Source organism: Crocodylus siamensis, chromosome 5 (assembly GCF_052110815.1).
Source record: "Crocodylus siamensis isolate JL-2025a chromosome 5, ASM5211081v1, whole genome shotgun sequence".
Lineage (NCBI taxonomy): Eukaryota > Metazoa > Chordata > Crocodylia > Crocodylidae > Crocodylus > Crocodylus siamensis.
Genome location: NC_143399.1, coordinates 136,986,083 through 137,006,367, shown reverse-complemented (window position 1 = coordinate 137,006,367; position 20,285 = coordinate 136,986,083). Strand labels below are relative to the sequence as shown.

The 20,285-nt window shown below is 40.4% G+C and overlaps 1 long non-coding RNA gene across 1 annotated transcript in view; it reads right to left on the bottom strand.

Annotated features, from left to right (window-relative positions):
- Window positions 1-3,116: 3,116 nt before the first annotated feature.
- LOC149864654 (uncharacterized) overlaps window positions 3,117-20,285 on the bottom strand; it is a 96,859-nt gene continuing 79,690 nt past the window's right edge. Inside the window, exon 4 of the long non-coding RNA XR_016442584.1 lies at window positions 3,117-4,615. This is a non-coding gene — a long non-coding RNA (uncharacterized LOC149864654). The remainder of the gene's footprint in view (window positions 4,616-20,285) is intronic.

The window sequence follows — 20,285 nt, the reverse complement described above, 5'->3', positions numbered from 1 at the left end:
GAAGTGATTTTAAAGTACCACACACTGGGAACATGTGTCAGAATAAATAAATGGGGGTTTCACAGGCTATTTAATCTGATCAGCCTTTCTATCAAAATCCTTCTTTGCCTTTTAAAACTAGTTGTGAACAAAAAGCTGTTTTTCTCAATGTCACCTTTTGCTCACTGTGTTAAGATGACTGAAGATTGTTTCCACATTATTTTTCCTCCTGACAAGATACTTTTCTAGAATTGAAATAAGGACTTGGGCAAGGCTCCTGAGTACAAAATTCTGCTCCTAAATACTGTTTGAAATGTCGTTTTACATTTCATACCATTTTTATTTGCAACAATAGAAATTCAGGTCCACTTAAAGAGAAAAATATCAATTAATGCCACTTTCCATAAGTAACCCCACAACAACAGACTAGGCTGTGCACAAACATATGATGTGAGCTGTGCTTGTGCTTGTTGTCTGCCTGTCAGTTTGGCTCTTGTGTGCTGGGAAAAGCGAGACAATTACAAGAATCCTGCTCTCTGGCATGTTTTATGCACTGATAGCAAACAAGCAAGGAAATGAAGGCATCTATTCAAAGTCACTGAAGAAGAGCAATGATACGTATTGATCCGTGGAGAAAATAAAATGATCAGATTTGCATTTCAAGGATTTAGGAGTGAAAGAAAAAAACTGTTTAAATATAATAAATACCTTTTTATTCAGACCTCTTAAGAAATCATGAGATGATAGTACAATATTTTAGTTCTATATTAAATACTTTGCATTCCTATAGTGCTTTTCCACCACCAATTTTAAGGTGTTTTTGAAGATTAATAAATTAATCCTTTCAATGATTCCGAGAGATTTTAGGAGTAGCTACAATTACCCAGAGAAGAGTACAGGTATGAAAAGCGGTAGGACCCATATTTTCTAACAATCCCAATAATTTGGGGTTCCTCTGCTCCTTGGTGCTGAATCAGGAGAAGAGAGCTTTGGGGAGAGATTTGGATAAGTTGAGCAGGCACAGATCCCCATCAATATTAATAAGAGCTGTAGGTGCTTGTTTAAGAGTAACTGTCGCATGGTTTTAAAATCTGTGTTTAATTGTTTTTCCTGTGTATTCAACTTTTATTTTAGCATACTAACTGATACTTGAAGTACTTGAATAGCTTGATGGGACTAAAAGAACTTCTTTCCATTGTATGCTAAGCAGGACAAGATTGGCAACAGGGGAAACACATACTGAGCACGTTATGTTTCAGCTCTTCAGTGACAAGCTAAGTGTTTGATTTTTCTTCAGTAGCAACCCCCTCCATTATAGTATATAATAATTTCTGAGGCAATCACACTAACCTAGGTAAAAGTGTGACGGATCAAAGTTGGAAATGTGGTACAGTTAAATCTCCAAAGGTCACAGCTGAAGTATGATGCTCCTGATAAGTTCTTTAATACAAAGAACTGAAAAAAAAGGATCATGGAAGCCATTTGCATAACGTATCTGGAGAAATACAGGGATATTAATCTCTCAGTGAATGTTAGTATTACCTGATTTTAAAATTTATAAATGCTTACAGACAGGAATCAAATGGATTAGCCAGGGCTTCAGTTCATAACAGAAGATGCCAGGGTGTTTAAATCTGTGTATTAAGAGCTGGCTGTGGGAATTGTTGCACCAGTGTTTTATAGGGGATTTAAAAATGCGGAAAAAAATTGAGTATTTTGTTCTATGAAACAATCACTGTAATGTCAGACAAAGTGTGGAGCAAGCATATTACTACACAATGATATACAGTGAGAATACTGGTTAGCTTTGTCCTTAATTGGGTGTAAAGTTATAAATGATTGGTTTCTCATGAATCCTCATCTAGTCAATGTGTACGCTGCTACCTGCTCTTGCACTAGCTTTGTCATAGTTTTTGTTCCCTGATCTATTGTAAAGGATGAATTTACTGTATATCTTGGAGTCATCATTTTAATGCCTTTGGTTATAGAAATTTGGCCAGGATGGAAATTTGGGGTTATGTCAATAGGACAAAGTGGGTTGCATTCATATCAAGTGTTGCCTGATTATAAAACAGGGCTTATTTATGGGGTGCAGGGAGCAGAGCTGTGGGAGAAATAGTGGTGATGTTACTGTAGGGTTTTAGGCTATGTCAACTTGTCCATCCTTCCTAAGGCCTTTGGATCTTTGCACTCCCTCTCCCTTGTTGACTTACAGCTGAGACCTGATTTCCACAGGCCACATTCCATTCCTCCTGGATTTGGTTGGCTCCATGTTACTAACCCAGTGGTGTAAGGGGGGCACCAGCCTCCAGTGCCCACTTAGAAAGGGGCATGAGAACAGCAGCTGCTGGTGCAGGCAGCGAGCGAATGTTGCCACCAGAGCACAGACCTGGTAATTTATGCTTCTGTACTAACCCCACTCTTACTCTTCTGGCAGAAGCGTACCCAAGGCAGGATTTCCAGAAGCACTCAGCTTTGGCCTCACTGTTTTTATCTAAGTAATATCTTCACTGGCTTCAACAAGATGAGTTAGGCCAGCACCAACTGCTTCTGAGACTCCTACCTTAGTTTGTTCTATTTTTCTTCACTTACTCTTTGGCTTTATTTTGCTTGTGCAATACAAGCATTCAATATGTAATGATATAATTGATTATGTCAAGTTAAGATTGTGTTCAGAACATAATATGTGTCATTTTAAATACTGATCTGAAAAATAAACTTTTCCCTTGTATTGCTTTTGAAATATTTCAGGTGAACTACAGAGGATTTTCAAAATTTATGGTTGTGTCCTTGAATCTTTTTTTTTGGTGGGGGTGGAGGGAGGTGATGTGAGGTGATTCATTCTTTCTAGCCTGCTACGTATTTGATAGTTTGCTTGTTTTCAAAATTTGTCCTCCTCCTGATGTTTCATTTTAAAATACTAGCAATGTCAAGTCTGGATTTAGTGGAAGAATAATGGAGTTCCTAATAAACTCTTTGGAGCTCTTATACCTCGGAAGAAAAAGACAGGAGTACTGTCCACGCTTTTTAAAAAACACCTATCTTAATGTGCATTCTTTAGGCATTAGAGCTAAACAGGCATGAACAACAAATGACATACACTTTAGATAGGAATTCATAAAAGGCTGAGTAATTAAAACTAATTTCAATAGCACTGAAATCACAAGTGTTTCCCAGGATGGGGAAGGTCTGAATGTTTAATGCAAAGAAAAAAGGCAAACCCCCACTCTTCTTACCCTCAATATTTTTGAGAGAAACCTTTCAGGATTTTTCATCATTCAGAAAGAAACAAACAGGCAAAAAAAACCCTTGTTTTTTTCCTCACAGAGGACACGCAAAGCAGCATGTAAAAGCCAGGCCTCCAGTTCTGTAAACCGAGTTCCACTGACTTCATTGGAACGAGCAGAGAATCTGGGCAATTTTATTACCACGTATGCGCTGGGCTTAGAATACTTTGAGAATCCTGCTTTTTTTTCTAAATTTTAAATTTTCCAAATTTATGCCTTAATATTTTATGTCCAAAAGTCAAAAGCTTCTTTAGTATAGGAGGATTTGAGGCCAGTCTTACTAAGGACAGAGGAAAAAAACAATCACCAATAAAAATTCCCTTTTGAGTCTGAGAGATTGGTTGACAACAGAGCTCCAAACTGATTAAAGAAACAGCATTTAAATTTATAGTAAGAGGAAAAACATGTAGGAAAAATATGGGCCTCAGTGATAACCTGTCCCATGACTTCAAATACATTGCTCTCTAGTGACAAGGCAACTCACAGACTAGCTTGATTGTGTATGCTCTTCATTCACTTATGAACTTGTTATTTGTTTTTTGAAATTCAAAAGTTTTTCTCTACTTTGACTACAACAGTCAGCCCCACATGGTACTTGAATTAGACAATGATCCTGTTATTAAATGGTACTGCTTTTATTCATTCACATCATGCCTTAAATTGCTTTATCATTGTCCAAAAAGTTTGATTTCTTTCACAGTAAATACAGTAAAATTACAGAAAACAGTTGGTTAGATAACTAGATGGAACTGTGCCTATAATTAGGGATAATTCATAAGCAAGGACCACAATTACCACAGTTTATACTGAACAACAGGGCTGGGGGTATTTATCCTCATGTTTTGAATGGTTTAATAAGAACAACATATATCTTAATATTAAAATAACAATTTATTGGCAGTGCATCTTACAGTAGCTCTTACATGCCTGCTGAACAAAGACCCTACACTGCAAGACAGGCTACCTTTAGGGACTTATGGCCAGATCGAAAAAAAATGTACTTCAGTGCCTATCCCCTATTTAGGTACCTAAATCCCACTGATTCCAATGGAAGTTAGGTGTCTAAATACCCTTGTGGATCTGGGCCTCAGGTTAGCACCTAAGGATACATTTGCTGATGTCTGTGCATCGAAAATCTTCTTTTCTCCAGGTTCCCAGTTGACTGTGGTAGGGTGCAACCCTGGTGTTGTGAAGTAGCCGTTCTCTGATCGGTGACGGCCTGATTCACAACACCAGCTGCAGCACTGTACCATCCAGACTGACACAGCTGGGTCTCCACACCACGTCTTCAACAGGATGCTCTTTCCAAGCTGCTCATGTGGTCTGTCTGTGCTCCTCACTGTTACAAGCTGGAAAACAAAGAAATAGTGTTAGATCATCTAATACAGCTAGCTCTATAATCACTGCCTGATTGTTTAAACATTATAAAACGTTAAGAAATATTTTTGTAATAAAAATGAGAAACTAATGCAATGTTCATGTTTTAATACTTATTTTAAAACATAAATTAAATGTAGCACAACACAGGTAATTGTGTAAAGCTGGCTTGTTGTGGTTTGCATGAGACAAGGTTTTTTCTTTCCTTTATTCTTCTCTCAGACAGAAAGCAGCAGGTAGGGGATGTAACCCAGAACAGCCTGCTTAATGTTCACAGAGGGAGTCTTCTCTCTCAGGACAAAGTCTTCTAGGGCTTATCTCTCCTAATACCATGGCTGCTTCAACAGTTACATTACCATTAGTTTTCACTCTTTTCAAGCCAGCATCTTTTAGAGATGCATGTTTAGGACTGCATGTTTCTCCAAGGTGGGTATTATGGAATGGGTATGTTAAACATGATAACAGGGAGGCAGCCTCAAAATTAGGACTCCCTAAGTCTCTAAATGCTGGAAATCATAAGGGGCCAAGTGAGTCTTGCCAAGTTCTGCATAAATCCTCTTCCCCATAGCATCTGCTCTGTGACACTGAGATACAGAATACTGGGCTAGATGAACCTGTGGTATGATCTAGGATAGCAGCTCTTACGTTCTTATGCTACATAAAGCAGTTTTAGTTCCTCTTTGGGTTCACTCCTAGGATTTAGCTGTATATGTTGGTGTAGCATCAAGCAGTACAACTACGCCACAATTCTGCTCCTTCTCCAAATACTGCCCTCCACAGAGAGAGTTGCAGAGAATGAGAAAAGCAGGATGCAGTTCTTCTTCCCTTGCCTGCTCCCTGTTCTATATTTACCTGCAGAAGCTGATGAGCACATTCAACCCTGTGTCAGAAGTGCCAAAATCTTGTTAAAACCCTACTGGACATTATGGCTACAGACTGACATTCAAAAAGCCTGAGCCTGAATTGATTCAATCTTTGCAGGTTAGTCTAACCTGCAAAGCCTGAACTGATTTGAAGGTGGATAAACATTCCCTTTTCATTCCAGAAATGCAGGCACATGCCTGTAGTGGCTCAGGATAGAAGCTGGGGGGGTGGGGGCACTAGAACAGCCCTCCAATCCCATCTATAGTGCTGAGCTGAGGAGGGCGTGGCCAGGCTCCCCACAGGATGCTCTTATTATTCCCCCCCCCCCCCCGCCAAAGCAGCCCAGCCAGGAATGTTTATTACCCCTAACTCAGTGTTTATCAACCCATTAAGAAAACAAGACCTTTCTCCATTAACTTAATGGAGCTCTTCATAAACAGCTTTTCCAAGGAAGCTCATTAAGCTACCTGTTGATTAGCTCCAAAAAGCCTGTCTTCCTTGGTCTTCTCCCACAGCATGAAGTGTAGCTAGCAAGTGGTCTGCTAGCTAATGCTGAGGTGTCTGTATAAGACAGAGGGTGGGGGGAATAATCCCTGCTTGGTGGGGAGAAGCCAGGTAGATGCTCTGTGCCTGCAAATCTCTGCTGGAGCTCTGGCCAGGGAGCATAAGGGAGGGGGCAAGCTCTGCTGTGGGGCAGAAAGCCCCACCCAGCCCAGAGAACATGCCAGGATGTTGGGGATGTAGTTGCAGTGGATGTAGTGTTTCTGGACTTCAGGAAGGCCTTTGACACTGTCTCCCACCCCATTCTCATTAAAAAGTTAGGTGACTGTGGCACTGATGCCTACACAGTCAGACGATTGCAAATTGGCTGAGGGGTTGCACCCAGAGTGGTGGTGGATGGGTCATATTTGACCTGGAGGGAAGTGGGCTGTGGAGTCCCCCAGGGCTCGGTCCCTGGGCCCACACTGTTCGATTTCTTTATTAGTGACTTGGACGATGAGGTGAAAAGCACCCTGTTTAAATTCGTATATGACACCAAGATTTGGGGTGAGGTGGTGGGCACACCAGAAGGGAAGGACAGATTACAATGGGACCTAGACAGGTTACAGGGGTGGGCAAATGAAAACAGGATGGGATTCAATACTGACAAGTGCAGGGTGATGCACTTGGGCAGTAGGAACCAGCAGCATACCTATAGGCTGGGGAACTCCCTTCTCGAAAGCACAGTGGCAGAAAGAGACCTTGGAGTCATTGCTGACTCCAGGATGGACATGGGCCGACAATGCAAGAACACGGTCAATAGGGCTAACCATACTTGGTTGTACATCCACAGATGCATCACAACCAAGGAGGTGATCCTCCTCCTCCGTGCAACACTGGTCAGGCTGCAGTTGGAGTACTGCGTCCAGTTCTAGGCACTGTACTTCAGGAGGGATGTGGACAGCATTGAGAGGGTCCAAAGGAGGGCCATTCGCATGATCCAGGGACAGCAGGGCAGACCCTTTGAGGAGAGGCTATGGGACCTTAACCCGTTCAGCCTTTGCAAGAGAAGACTGAGTGGTGACCTGGTGCCTGTCTGTAAACTTACTAGGTGGGGGACCACCGGGAATTGAGAAAGACCTTGTTCCCCCGAGCACCTCCTGGAGTAACATGGAATAACAGCCATAAGTCATTAAAGAGTACGTTTAGACTAGACATTAGAAGGCACTACTTCACAGTCAGGGTGGCTAGGATCTGGCACCAACTTACAAGGGAAGTGTTGCTGGCTCTTATCTTGGGGGTCTTTAAGAGGAGGCTTGCTGTTTACCTAGCTGGGGTCATTTGAGCCCAGTTTTTCTCCTGCCCAGGCAGGGGGTCAGACTAAAAGATCTACAAGGTCCCTTCTGACCCTACATCTATGAATCTATGAATCTATGGGAGAGTCTGGTTTATCTTAAAACAACAAGGGGTCTGGGACAGACATTGCATAAACCGGTTTGACCCAAATCAGTTAAGTCTGATACTACATTCAACCAGGTTTATCCCAAACAGGTTTCAGCCATTTTCAAACTGGTTTATGTACACTGAACATCTCTTCTGTTACAGGTTTAAATCAGTTTCTGATCACTTAAACTGGTTTATGTGTAATGTCTCCCTAGCCCAAGTGATCCCTACAATACCTGTTATCTGAAAAGAAGTTCTCTTGGCAACTGCATCTACTCAGACAGGTTTGTGATGGGGCTTTTCTGTGGCCAGTGCTGCTCAGCAGTTCATATGTATGCTATTATTGGCATGACGACCTGAGAGCGTAAACTATTCTTCTGGGGGCACCAATTGTAATTCTTGACTTGAGTGTGCAAAGAACAATTTTTCCAACTATTTGGTTGGTTTAATAAAAGATATCACATCTGCCCAAAGAACCTTGTCTGTCTGTGTCCTTAGACCAACACAGCTACAATGAACAATGCTAATTGCTAGCAGACCTCCTGAAATTTTTCAAGTGGGTGGCAAAACGCTTCTTCCATGAAGAGAATAGATCTCCATATTTTAATTACAAAGGAAACACCACAAAATCGCTCAGTCTTCTCCAACACAAATTTTGTTCCTAAGCAGTAAACCTATTACCAAATAAAAGATGGCAGAATACTCCAAAGAGACAAATTATATGGCGTAGTTGCTATAGGAAATCTGAATGTGTGTACAAGTGAGAAATCTCATGCTATATTAACAAAACTTTTATTTAAAGGCAATTTTCTAGAATTTAATAGATTAGGCCACATTGGGGAAAACCCCCCAAAGTATTTATAGTTTACTAATATCTATATTCAAGCTTCACTCACCCAAAATAGGGCCTGAAAGCAGAATTCATATTTCAGGTTGTATTGATTAACAGGTGATCAATAAGTGACATGATGGCACTGGAAGAAGGTGAATAGTTTTCCTGGAGAGATTTTTCACTGCGTGTTGTGGCATTCAGCAGAACCCAACTGATGAAGCACATTGTGTCATACGCAGAATAATGCCAAAGACTTTTTGTATGTTCTCTGTTCCTTGGGAGAACTAAAGTCTCTTGCTGTTATTGCAGGTGGGAAAAGAAATACAAATGCTATGTGTACCTTTTCAAGGTTGTTTATATTCTCCTGAAACCACTCATAAAATTTGCACTAAGTATATTACATTTTTTTTTTCTAAATCAGCCTATTGTACATGTTTTTGCTCTCTGGAACAAGTCCTTTTTGTAGAGAAATAAGTACTGTATCCTACTATGGAGAAATGAATTGCACTTAGTCTAACACTTTCCCTTTACCTAAGGCATGTGAGAAGGGGTGTAATATTCTTAGCTCTTTATCCCCTCACTAGTCAAATCCTAAATCTTCCTATTTTTTTCTCTTCCCACCTTCCTCTGAATTTATTCAGATCTTTACTGCTGGGAGTTATGGCTTTGACTCTCCCCATCCTCAGCACTGTATTCTTTTAAAATTTAAATAAAATTATGATCACAACAGATTTAGGTATATTTAAATGTACAAATAGCATGTACTACATAGCTGAGCTTACACCATTTTTGCTGAGCTTACACCATTCAAAGTATGCATCTGGCCTTTATTGCAGTAGCTCAGCAGAAAAACACTGTGAAGACAGCAGAGTTACTCTGGATTTACACAGGTCTTAATGAGAGGGGGATTGGCCATGTGTAGATGAAACAAGAGGTGTGTGTGCATGACACTTTAAAGTGGGCTAAATGTTTTTGCACTGCTTTAATGGTGTCACTGTTTGCACACCTCAGCAGTGTATTGTGCATTAATTCCAGCTGCTGTAGGAAATTTGGCGGTGTAATCCGCTTTAAATGACTTGGGGCACTCCTCAAAGGAGTTTTAGTTTGCTGCCCCTGTAGGCACAGGGTGAAGCACCGGGCTCTGTGCAGCTCTACAGCTCTGCAGGAAGCCCTGCAGGCAGCCTAGCAGCAGCCCAGGAAAGCAGCTCCATCCAAGAAAAGTGGTGAGCCTGATCTCATCTCCTACCCCCACCCCCCTCTGAAGCCAGCCTGCCTGCCTGAGCTGTGCGGGGACCCAGTGCTTCCCTCTGTGGCTGTGGTGCCCCCCCAGGACCACCTGAGCTGGGTGCCTGCAGGCAGGTACCGCCTGGGGGAGGCCTGCAGTTGCCACAGAAGGAAGTTCCAGCCCTGCCCCCACAATCCCCATTCTGCAGCCCAGGGACAGGTCTGCCCACCAGCAGCTCCCTCTCCCCTCCGTGCCGGAGAGGCACATAAGTCAGTGGGGTGTGTGCATGACACGGGGGTTTAATCAGCCCTAAATTGAAGCAGTGTTTTTTAAAACCCACCGCTTCAATTTGGGGCCCCCGTTTCATCTACACATGCCCCTAGTCTTTAGCAGAAGATGTATGAGTCTCTTCCCACTTTGTAATAAATGTAGAAAACCTGTCCATGATTTAGGAAATTCCTCTCCCACCCTCCCCGCTTAACTCCCCAAATCATGGATAGCCTGAACCCTAAACCATTACATGTTTTTCAACATTAAAGTTACTTGTGATAAAATACGTTATGCAGACTGGATAACTGCAGGACTAAGGATAGCAACTGGATCTCCATTGGCCAAAAGTTTGTTAGTGTTGTTAATATTCCATGCAAATATATTTTCCTGCTTGGTCACGGCAGTCTATTAATTCAGCCCTCTTGTCTGTTACATCTTTATCCCTTGCAGGTTAATCCTGCCAAATTCCTTTGCTGTAGTACATGTCACACAGCATATAATATCCAACAATACAATTTTGCTAATCCTGTTTTATCAGCTTTGTTGCCCTGTCTGGTCAATCCAATAGTAAAAAACCCTCACATAAGGTTTTTGCCAAGATCTTTTTTTTTTATGTGGTTTCAATTAAATGGTTTGAGAGCAGAACATAGTATTTGGACATCTGCCAATGTCCTTCAGACACAGAATGTCAAGGCACTTAATTATATAAGTCTCCAAACTCTTTCAGATGCCCCACCTACTCAGTCAGCTGAATATACTAAATGCAAATGTAAAAAATCAGTTCAAATCTTTTTTTAAAGCACTCTCCACACATTAAGGGCTTGAATATGGCTGAACAGCAATATATTTATCACCCATTATCTTACTAAAAGATTAAACAAATGAGTAAAGGCTGTCTCATTAACAGTTCTTTGTTGTCTTGTTTACTGTTTAGTGGACTCATTAACATTAATTATTAGAAGAGGAACATCAATTCTTGCAATAACCTTTGTCAAGCCTGGTAAACTGATTGCTGAACAGTAAATGAATCCATGTTTATCAGACAGGATTTGTATGTTAAAAAAAAAGAAGAAAAAAAAAAATCTACCCCAATCCTTACAGCTGCTCTAATACAGCCATTATACAATATCATTTGTCAATTCCTGTATCGAGAACACAGACTATTCAATATCTTTAAGAGGGAAGAAAAGAATAGGAAAATTCTGATCTTAACTAACATATGTCACCTAGGTAGCTAGGAATGATCAAAGGCAACTCTATTTCCCCCATCCTGGTCAAATGGTATTTATCATACTAATCATTCTAATTATTCGAATGGAGAGAAAAGCCTTTTTCCTCCTTTAAGCTCAATATACATAGCGTTGCACATACTATGGAATCCTTTCCTACCCTCAGTGCCAGGAGTTTGCACAAACATGCAGAAAGAGCTGAATGCCTGAAATCTCTCAGGTAAGGGATGTTTCTTAAACCATTACAGCGCATGCTCCACTCTCCCTCCTTTTTTCTTATGTTTTTGCTCCTGAGAATGTGGATCCTCAGTGGAGGCTCTGTGCTCTGCCAAGTTAATATAAACAATTTACGTATGTACTTAAAAGACCTTCCCAGATGTGACAGGTGTTAAACAGAGTGCAACACAGTGATGCCTCTCACTTAAAATCCTGGGAAGAAGTGGGCTGAGTCTCTGGCTGGATCTTTCACCTTTGGCACAGTTAATAGCAGTACTGCCATATACCCAGAAATGAAGCGAGCCTGTCTGCATCCAGCCTGATCCAAAACTAATGTTTCCATCCTTTATATATTTTATAGGTGTAGCTATATAGATATATACATACATATCTATCTATCTAGATATAGATATCCATATCTATCTATCTACACACACACACATATGTAATTGTGCACTGTACCTTGTGCAGCTGCTCCCAGAGCCTCAGTCTGCATGAACCTAATTTTAGATAACAGACAATGGATGGCTCCTTAGTGTCACAAAAAGCCCATTTTAAGAAAATGGGATGTTTCGAAATGTTGTATTGCAATGACTGCTTGAAAATGGCATAAGCAATCCCTTTTTCTCTGCCTCTTAGTCCTGATCATAATTAACAAATACAAACCATTTACCAGCCACTTACACTGTATCGGCTTTGCACGCATCTTATTGCTAATTAAAATATGGAATAATTAAGCTATTTGCTAAATTAGCAATTCTGACCCTACAGTCGTGTGGCTGGAGCGAGGTCCACAGAGACAGCTTGGTGTGTTACCTTGGCGTAAATTTGTGCTGACAGAACAGTCCATCCATCTTGGCGTCTTTAGACAGCTGTGCTTACCTAGCAGAATGTAAACATCTCTGAACTTTGCTTACTGGATAAAAGGAAGCATTAGTTTCCTATTGCATTTCCTCCTACAAGATCAATCATACATACAGGCTAGACGACACAGCATCCCTATGTTTGTAATTAATCTCGTAAAGGCAGAACATCTCCTCTCAATCGATTACTATATTTGTATGCAGCCTTTCAGAGGGAGAGGGAGTGGGAGAAGAAAATAAAAGCTGGTATCAGAATAATAATCAGCTGATCCTTTAATAAAGGCCGGCACATACTATGTATATATATATACACACACACAGTGAGATGGTTTTTTTTAGTGAGCACATTCACTCTTGGAAATTTTCTTTTGCAGTAAATGTTGACAGTTAATACAGGATTTTTTTAGATGCAACAATAGAAAAAAGGTCTTAGTCTCCTCAGGGAGAGGGTCAAAGGATTGTTTTGTTTTGTTTGAATCTCTTTCCCTAAAAGAGCCTCTAAACACCATAAACACTCTAATCTTGCAAATGTCTTTAGCTGTAGGAAATGCTTGACTGCGTCTTGCTAAGAAGCACTAAGTTCCAGCAACAAAACTTTGCTTAACTTGGTCCGACTCCGTTGTGCTTACACTCTGTCCAATTTGCCAATGAGAATTTTTTTCCCTTCATATATCACATCATAACTCTTCAGTATAAGGATATTTTCATTGGTCAGATTTTTCTCTACCAATTATAGAAACATCTAAAGTTTGGGGTAGGAAAAATTGATTTTAAAATAACTGGAAGAAAAAGGAAAAGAACTGGTGAATCTTCCATGTAATAAAGGATAGACTTGAGAGAGGAAGTTGACTTTCTACTGACGAAAAGCAATCAAACCAGCAAGCAGACAGAATCAAATGCAGAACACCAAATGAACATTCATTTAATAATGCAAGTAGTGTTAAAAAATTACTAGGATCCAATCTGAACACTACTATTGTTTTAGATCTAGCAGTTTTACTGCACAACGTGTGGTGAGCTCTCTAACATTTATATTGTGGCAGCCTGCTGTTTTCCATGATAGTATAACAGTCCCATAGACATGTTTAACCCAAACATATGCTGGTTACACAGACCATATTTAATCTTGGGTAACACTGTATATCTGAATTTAAAAGAGTACTACAAAGAATTTTACTGCATACAGTAGTGAGAGAAGTCCGATTCTTTTCTTCTGTATGGCAGTAGAAGCAGCAGCAGGAGGAAGACAACAGATTCATTACAGAGCTCACCCACTTTTTCTGTTCCTACAACCTGTTTTACAGGTCTGGAGTTTCCGGTCTAATATTGATAGCATGTAGTATTCAAAAGAAATGAATATTGCTTGTCAGAGAACACCCTGGGTAACTTACTCTTGAGTTTACAACAACAGAGCACAGTAGTAAACCAACAGCTTAAACAATTCTAACTATGGCTTATACAATTTCCATTTTTACCAACATTTGCATGTAGATGAGCAAGGCCTCAGTGCACCTTAGTATCTTGATAACAATTTTTTTTCTGTTCAATAATATCAGACTTTTGTAAAATAAAATTACAATAGGTTATCATTCGGTCTTTGCAAAAGGCTCTAAAATAGTATGATTATAGGCGCACAGTTTCACTTTTCTTTCATTTTTTAAACTTTCAAAAATATTTTAAAAAACCTATTCAACACTTGTTAAGCTTGGAAGAATAAAAGATTTTAAAGAAATAAACTATTAACATGAATAAGCCACTTAGATGCCCCTTTCTGTACCTCTGTTCAGCAAGGCTACTTTCTCTATCCCCCCTAAAAATTAGAAAAATATTTAAAAAAATTTATATATAAAACATTTTAATATAGTTTCCTAATATTTTCTAATCACATCTCTCTTTATATCCATATAATGAATAATTGAATCCTGCCACCTCCATTTTACAGTCTGTCAGAGAACAGTTACACATGCATGTGCATGCACGAACACATGCATGCACGCAAACACATACATACACCCCCCCGCCCCCTGTAACGAGTTGCCTTTCATTTGGCTTTCATCTTAGAAATCTATGGCCCATTACAAGATTGCCTGTTCATTGTTTAGAGAAATTACTAGCAAAATCAAGTGACAAATCACTGGTCTGAATCTTTCTGCATCTATTAATCAGCTCCCTATGCAGCAGGCTCCTTGCAGCCGCATACAATCAGACTACAGTGGCGCTGTCCCTAGGCTGTCGATGCAGGCACATAAACTGAAATGACAGACTGTTCTAGAATATCATTAAGGAGTCTGGTCTATGGCTCTTTCTTCCCTACTTCCCCCCCACCTCAGCAGCTCAGAGAGATGGGTCACTTTGAGCCAATAAATACCTTTAAATCTTTCTCATATATCATGTGAAGAAAATAGTGCAAGTCTTTGTGCAGCCGTCGTGAAGACGCCTTAGCATTCTTGCAGAGGTGTGTCAGCTGTCTCTCTCGCACTCCAGTCCTCCGCTGATTTGGGGGTGGAAGGGGGGGGATGGCGGATGGTCATGGAAAGGTGGGGGAGGGGAGAGAGCCAATGTAACTAACAACCGTTTACAGATTATATACTAGAGTAACATGACCGATGCCTTATAACAGATAAACTGGAATCAATTCAATCAGAAACTGTCAAGTATGAACACACTTCCCAGCCGCATGCAAGACTGTCACAGATGTACAAGCACCTTCTACTACTCCCACAGGCAGCTCTCATTAAGCAAACACCTGTATTGTTCCAAGGGTCCAGAATATCTCATCTCTGCCCTATGCTCTTTCTGGTTCATGAGCTCTACAATAAGAAGCTTTGTTTAAAATTTAAAGGTGTAGCATATTAAACATAATCTTTGCCATTTCTAGCATGGCATCACATGCACCTTCTTCAATCTACTGAAGAAATGGAGTTACGTTCCTTTTTTCTAGTTTTGCTTCCTATTTCATATTTTGAATGTCCATGGTTCAAAAAAACGAAAACAAAACCTGGAAATGATCTTTGCCTGCCATCTCCTTCTGATGCGGGGAATAACACCTTTCCTTTCCAAATCTTAATTGCTAAAAGCAAAATGCTGTTTGAATGATCAATGCTTGACAGGGTCGAGGAAAGAGACTGTTCCTACCCCAAGCACTTAAAAGCTAAGCTGACTTAAAAGATGTATATAGAAAATATTCAACTGAAAAGAAAAAACACACTGAGTCCCAGTGCTGGAGACATAGACATTGGTTTACATCTTTGGTCTGGGATCAGACTTGAATGGTAAAACTTAAAATATCTGGCACACCCTGGTGTCTTGATGATACTCCAAATATTGTATAGCTGGTACATTAAGCTCAAAAGCTCACTAAAAGCTATGGTGTTTTGAAAATTTCTGGCTGGAACCTGCAGGGCAGAGAAGCACAGATCTATATGGGGAAGGGAGCTCAACCCATTTCTAAAAAATGTCCATTGAAGTTCTGAATGAAGGTTTTGTTGGGGGAGCAGGATAAGGGTCTTATTTTATTAAATACCAGTATACTTATTACTAACCTTTTACTCTTTTACTGGGCCTTCCATATCCTTTTATATAATGCACATTTTTCTGAAGTCTGGCAGGCAAATGCAAACACCAGCCATTCCTCAGACTGTAATTAATAATTGTTCCACACACTGAGCGTTGAGAAGTGATCTGTTCTCCCCACCCCCCTGGCCTAATAAACTGAAAACAATATTAATGGTAGTTCCTCCCTCCCTTAGCTGAATATCACACACAGATCCCACTCTCATCCATCACAGAGTTACCAGACAAGTCACAGACCTGTTTTCTATCATGTTAATAAATTTTGTGTCTCGCTATAGCTAATCAAACGAAGGTAGAATTAGATGAACTAAAGATGGTGTTTAAAGCTGTGGGCTTTGTGTGAAAGACCTGAAGGTGAGAGAAAGGAGTGGGCCACAAAGTAGGAGCTTTCACATGAGTGAAATAAGCTATGACTCAATGCTAACTGCACAGTATTTTCTTTCTAATTCTGTGATGGCAACAGAGGGCAATGAATTGACAAGCACAGAACAAAGCACTATATATACTGAGCTTTCGGAGGGGGGTAAACAGGAATAAAAGGGATTTCTAAGGAGTAAGAGCCAAATCACACTACCAGCCAAAATGATATAATTCATAATTTACAACAGGCAACAAAGTCGCACAGTGAGCAACTGCATTAGCCTTCTACCTCTAGAGACCAGAGTTCAAATCCTTTGGATTACTATGCAGTTTTAATAACTTATAAGTGCCCATGTGCATGAGTTTAGTCATCTCCAGCAGGTCACTACTGGATGTTTCTCTGCAGCACCACAAAGCCATCATATAAATGACAGTTTTTGATCATTAAGAAACCTGGTATTTCAAGATGTCTAGCTGCTTTTCTGAGAAACAGCAACCTTCTTCTCTCCCACAGACATGCACAGAAGAGGAGGGCATTCAGCACATTCAGCACTTTGCAGTATCAGGTCCTAGAACTGGTAGGGCTGCAAAAACAGGGTTGTTACAGCAATGAGCCTCACTGGCAGCATTGGAGCAAAGCCTGTATCAGTCCTGCCTCCAGCCTGGTATATCAGTCAGTTACTATCCTGAGCTAGAAAACAAAGCATACACTTAAATATATGTAAACTGGTTGCTTAGGTACAACAATGCACAACATTCGCTTTCAACGTTTTTGGGGCAGAAGAGCCTTATGGGGGTGGAGGGAAGCAGAAAAGCAATGGGTGTGCTATCCGTTACAACAGCTGATAGATATCAGCTAGGACTATGTCACTTGTTAGGTAACTTCTAAAGGTTAAAAAAACACAAAACAAAAACTCCTTCTACTACCTTTCCAAAGCCCCCAAGAACGTCTCTATGGAGCATTAAAAGACACAGGTTTCTCAGGGCAGGCAAGTCAACCATTAGCAGTTTTTCAGTTCTGGTGAATCCAGACACAAGCCATGACCAACATTAGAGGAATAATGGAATGTAATCTTTGTAGTCTTATCTTAAAAAAAAAAAATCCTAAGGAAAAATATGCAAGGTATTTCCTTTGCATTGCAAAGTTTGCAAAGCAACCTGCATGCTAAGATCTTTTTCTTCTTTAAAGTAGAAGGAGTTTTTGTAACCAGGCCTGTGGAAAAACTTACTCAAATAATTCAGAGATCTACTCTTAAAACTGTGGATTGACAGAGGGTCACACAGGCTCAGTTGTACCACAAACAATAGGCTGGAGCCTTAATCCAAAACAGGATGCGAGTGCCTAACTGTAGTCATTCAAAATGCTAAGCAATCTAGTGTCTGGAAGACAAGACTTGGAAGGAGTCATGTTTTGTGCTTTCAGCATAATTAACAATAAAGGGTTATATTATCCTCTGTCTCCAATTTTGCTCTCGATTCTTTGTAAAACTCGTTTACCATTAGTGGACAGAAATATAATCAAGGGAAACTAAGCAATACAAAAACAATGAAGCATTTTTTTAAAGCCTTGTACTTTGGATTCTTTTACATAGTGTTTTTGTGCCCCTAAACTGATATTTATCACCACACTAATCTGCTGGATACAAACAAGTAGAAGTATTCTAAAGATGAAAATTGCTTGGTATTTCATTTTAATCAGCATCCAGGGACACATCTGACAAAACACACCAAAATGTACAAACGGAACGTCCAGGAGAGGAGTGAAGCTCACGCTATTTGTACGAATAGCAATTTTTCAGCAGAAATGACAATAGAACCCCCATCATCATCACAGCTTCCTGAAATGTTAACATTTAATTTTCTTTTGTGCAAGCAGCTTTTGTTAACATTGTCTGTAAAATTATAATAGGCATCTTTGCTTATGCACTGGCTTATGTGATAGAGGTTTAAAAAAAAAATCCCAAACCCTGTCTTTAATATAGTGTTATCACAGGGATCTCCCTTGGGGAGGTGTGTTGTGGCCATCTAGCAGACACCAAGATAGATATGTGCTTCTTTGAAGAGATATTGTCACAAAGCGTTTTTGAGAGAGAATGGATGCCAAGTTAATAGATGCGCATAATTACTAAGCTACAATGTTCCTTGATGGGGAATTTTGACAGCCAGTTTTGAGTGGCATCACAAAGGCATGCAATACCACGTGCTGGGTTCACTACTCATGTTCGTTCCTCAGAATCCTCCAACTTTAACTTTTATCAGCTGTGATTTTTTTTTTTTAAAGATGTACGAAAATATTTTGGGATCTCAGACTAACATTTCTTCCCTCCACCCTTGTTAGAACTACGTAAGCATAACAACAGCATACATTACAGGCCTCTTCATGTTTCCCCATTTAGGCATGAGCTTTGACATATGCAGGAATCAAACTGCATGGGAATGAAGAGGATGTGCAAAATGAAGACAGTCCCTTTAGTGAGGAATCAATGCATAGTTTAATGCATAAAAGGAAACTATAGAAGTGAATCGGGGATGGCCGTGTGAAAGTAACACCTATCCTGGACAGCGAAGCCATGGAGGTGGGTGGCTAAGATGTTGCCCTAGGATTCCAGGCCTGAAGTCCTCAGGTTAGTCGTGGTACATGCTTTGGGGAGAACATCTTTCTCTCAGCAAAATCCTGGGACAGCAAATTGGCTGTGGTAGACAGGAACCTAAACCTGCAGACTCTGGGAGCGTGTAAATGAAACAAGGGGCATGTGTGAATAACACTTTGAAGCAGGTTAAATGCTGTTGCACTGCTTTAATGGTGTTGGCGTTTGCACGTATCAGTGGTGTATTGTGCATTAATTCCAGCCACTTTAGCATATTCGGTGGCATAACATGCTTTAGATGACTTTGGGGCGGAGCAAACTAAAACACATCCGAGGAGTTTTAGTTTGCTGCCCAACAGCTGCGAAGTGAAGCACTGGGCTCTGTGCAGTTCAGGGACTGTATAGGCAGCCTGGCAGCATCCCGGGAAGACAGGCTTCACCAAGGGAAAAAACAAACAAAACGGCGAGCCTGATGATTTTTTGTTCTCCCCTAGAGCCTGCCTGCCTGTATGAGCTGCACGGGGGCCTGGTCCTTTCCTCTGCAACTACGGTGCCACCCAGAACCGCCTAAGTTGGGTGCCTCCTGGGGGGCGGGGGTCACCACTGCTGTGGAGAGAAGCACCAGCATCCCCTACTCCCCCGCAGCCCAGGGACTGCTCTGGCAACTCACTTTCCCCTCCCTGCTGCCGGAGAGGCAGGTGAGACATGGGTATATACGACACAGGGGTTTACTTCACCCTAAATTGAAGTGGTGGTTTAAAAAAAGCACTGTTTCCCCTGTTTTGTCTACACAAGCCTTCTGCCTCCTTAGAGGCATAACATCCTTGCTGATGCGTTAGGAGGGTAAATTTCCTAGCACACACTATACTATGGAGGAGTTCTGCTCTGGTGCCTAAACATGAGTTTAGGTGTTCCTTCCACTTACTTCCCAACCTGGAATGTCAGACAATTAGAATCAGGATGATTATTATTAAAACCAGGGAGGATCAATTTAGATCAAGTAGATTTAAATAACTGCTTTAAATCAGCAAGCCAAAAGCCCAATTTAAATCACTGATATTTATCAACTTTCCCATTGTATATATTTGTTTTTTTTTAAAGAAAGGTGTATTTCATTGGCTGTTATCATTAAAACATGTTGATTTATAACCAAATACAGTTTTTGCAGTAGATTTTGTATGTTTCCTAGATACACAAACTATATCTAAAATACATAGATTAACATATTGTTAGAAACCCTATCTTTTAGTATGCTTTAAAATGTTGAAACATATTTCCTATTCACTAGATGATTAACTTTTTGCTTCTATTTGTACCAAGCTGTATTAAGATGGCAACTTGTATTTAAATTGGATACCCAAAACCAGCACTTAACATTTATTACACAAAACTTCACTGTTTTGGATACTCCTTTTACCTCCCCTCCACATAACAATCCATGATTTCTGCTACTGTAATCCCCTACCCCTGTGTGCTGCAGTATTTTAGTTTAGAGACATGGCTAGAGTTAATGTTTACATCTCTGTAAGTATGCAGAAGAACCAAGGAAAGACCCAGAACAATTTAGTAGCAGGGGGTTAGTAGTTACTGAGCAGATGGTTGTTTTTCCATTAGCTGGAGAATAAGCCTCCCTTACAGGTGCAGAATCCTAAATAGTCGTCATTTGAGAGCTGAGCTATTCAGAGCTCAGGCAGAGGTA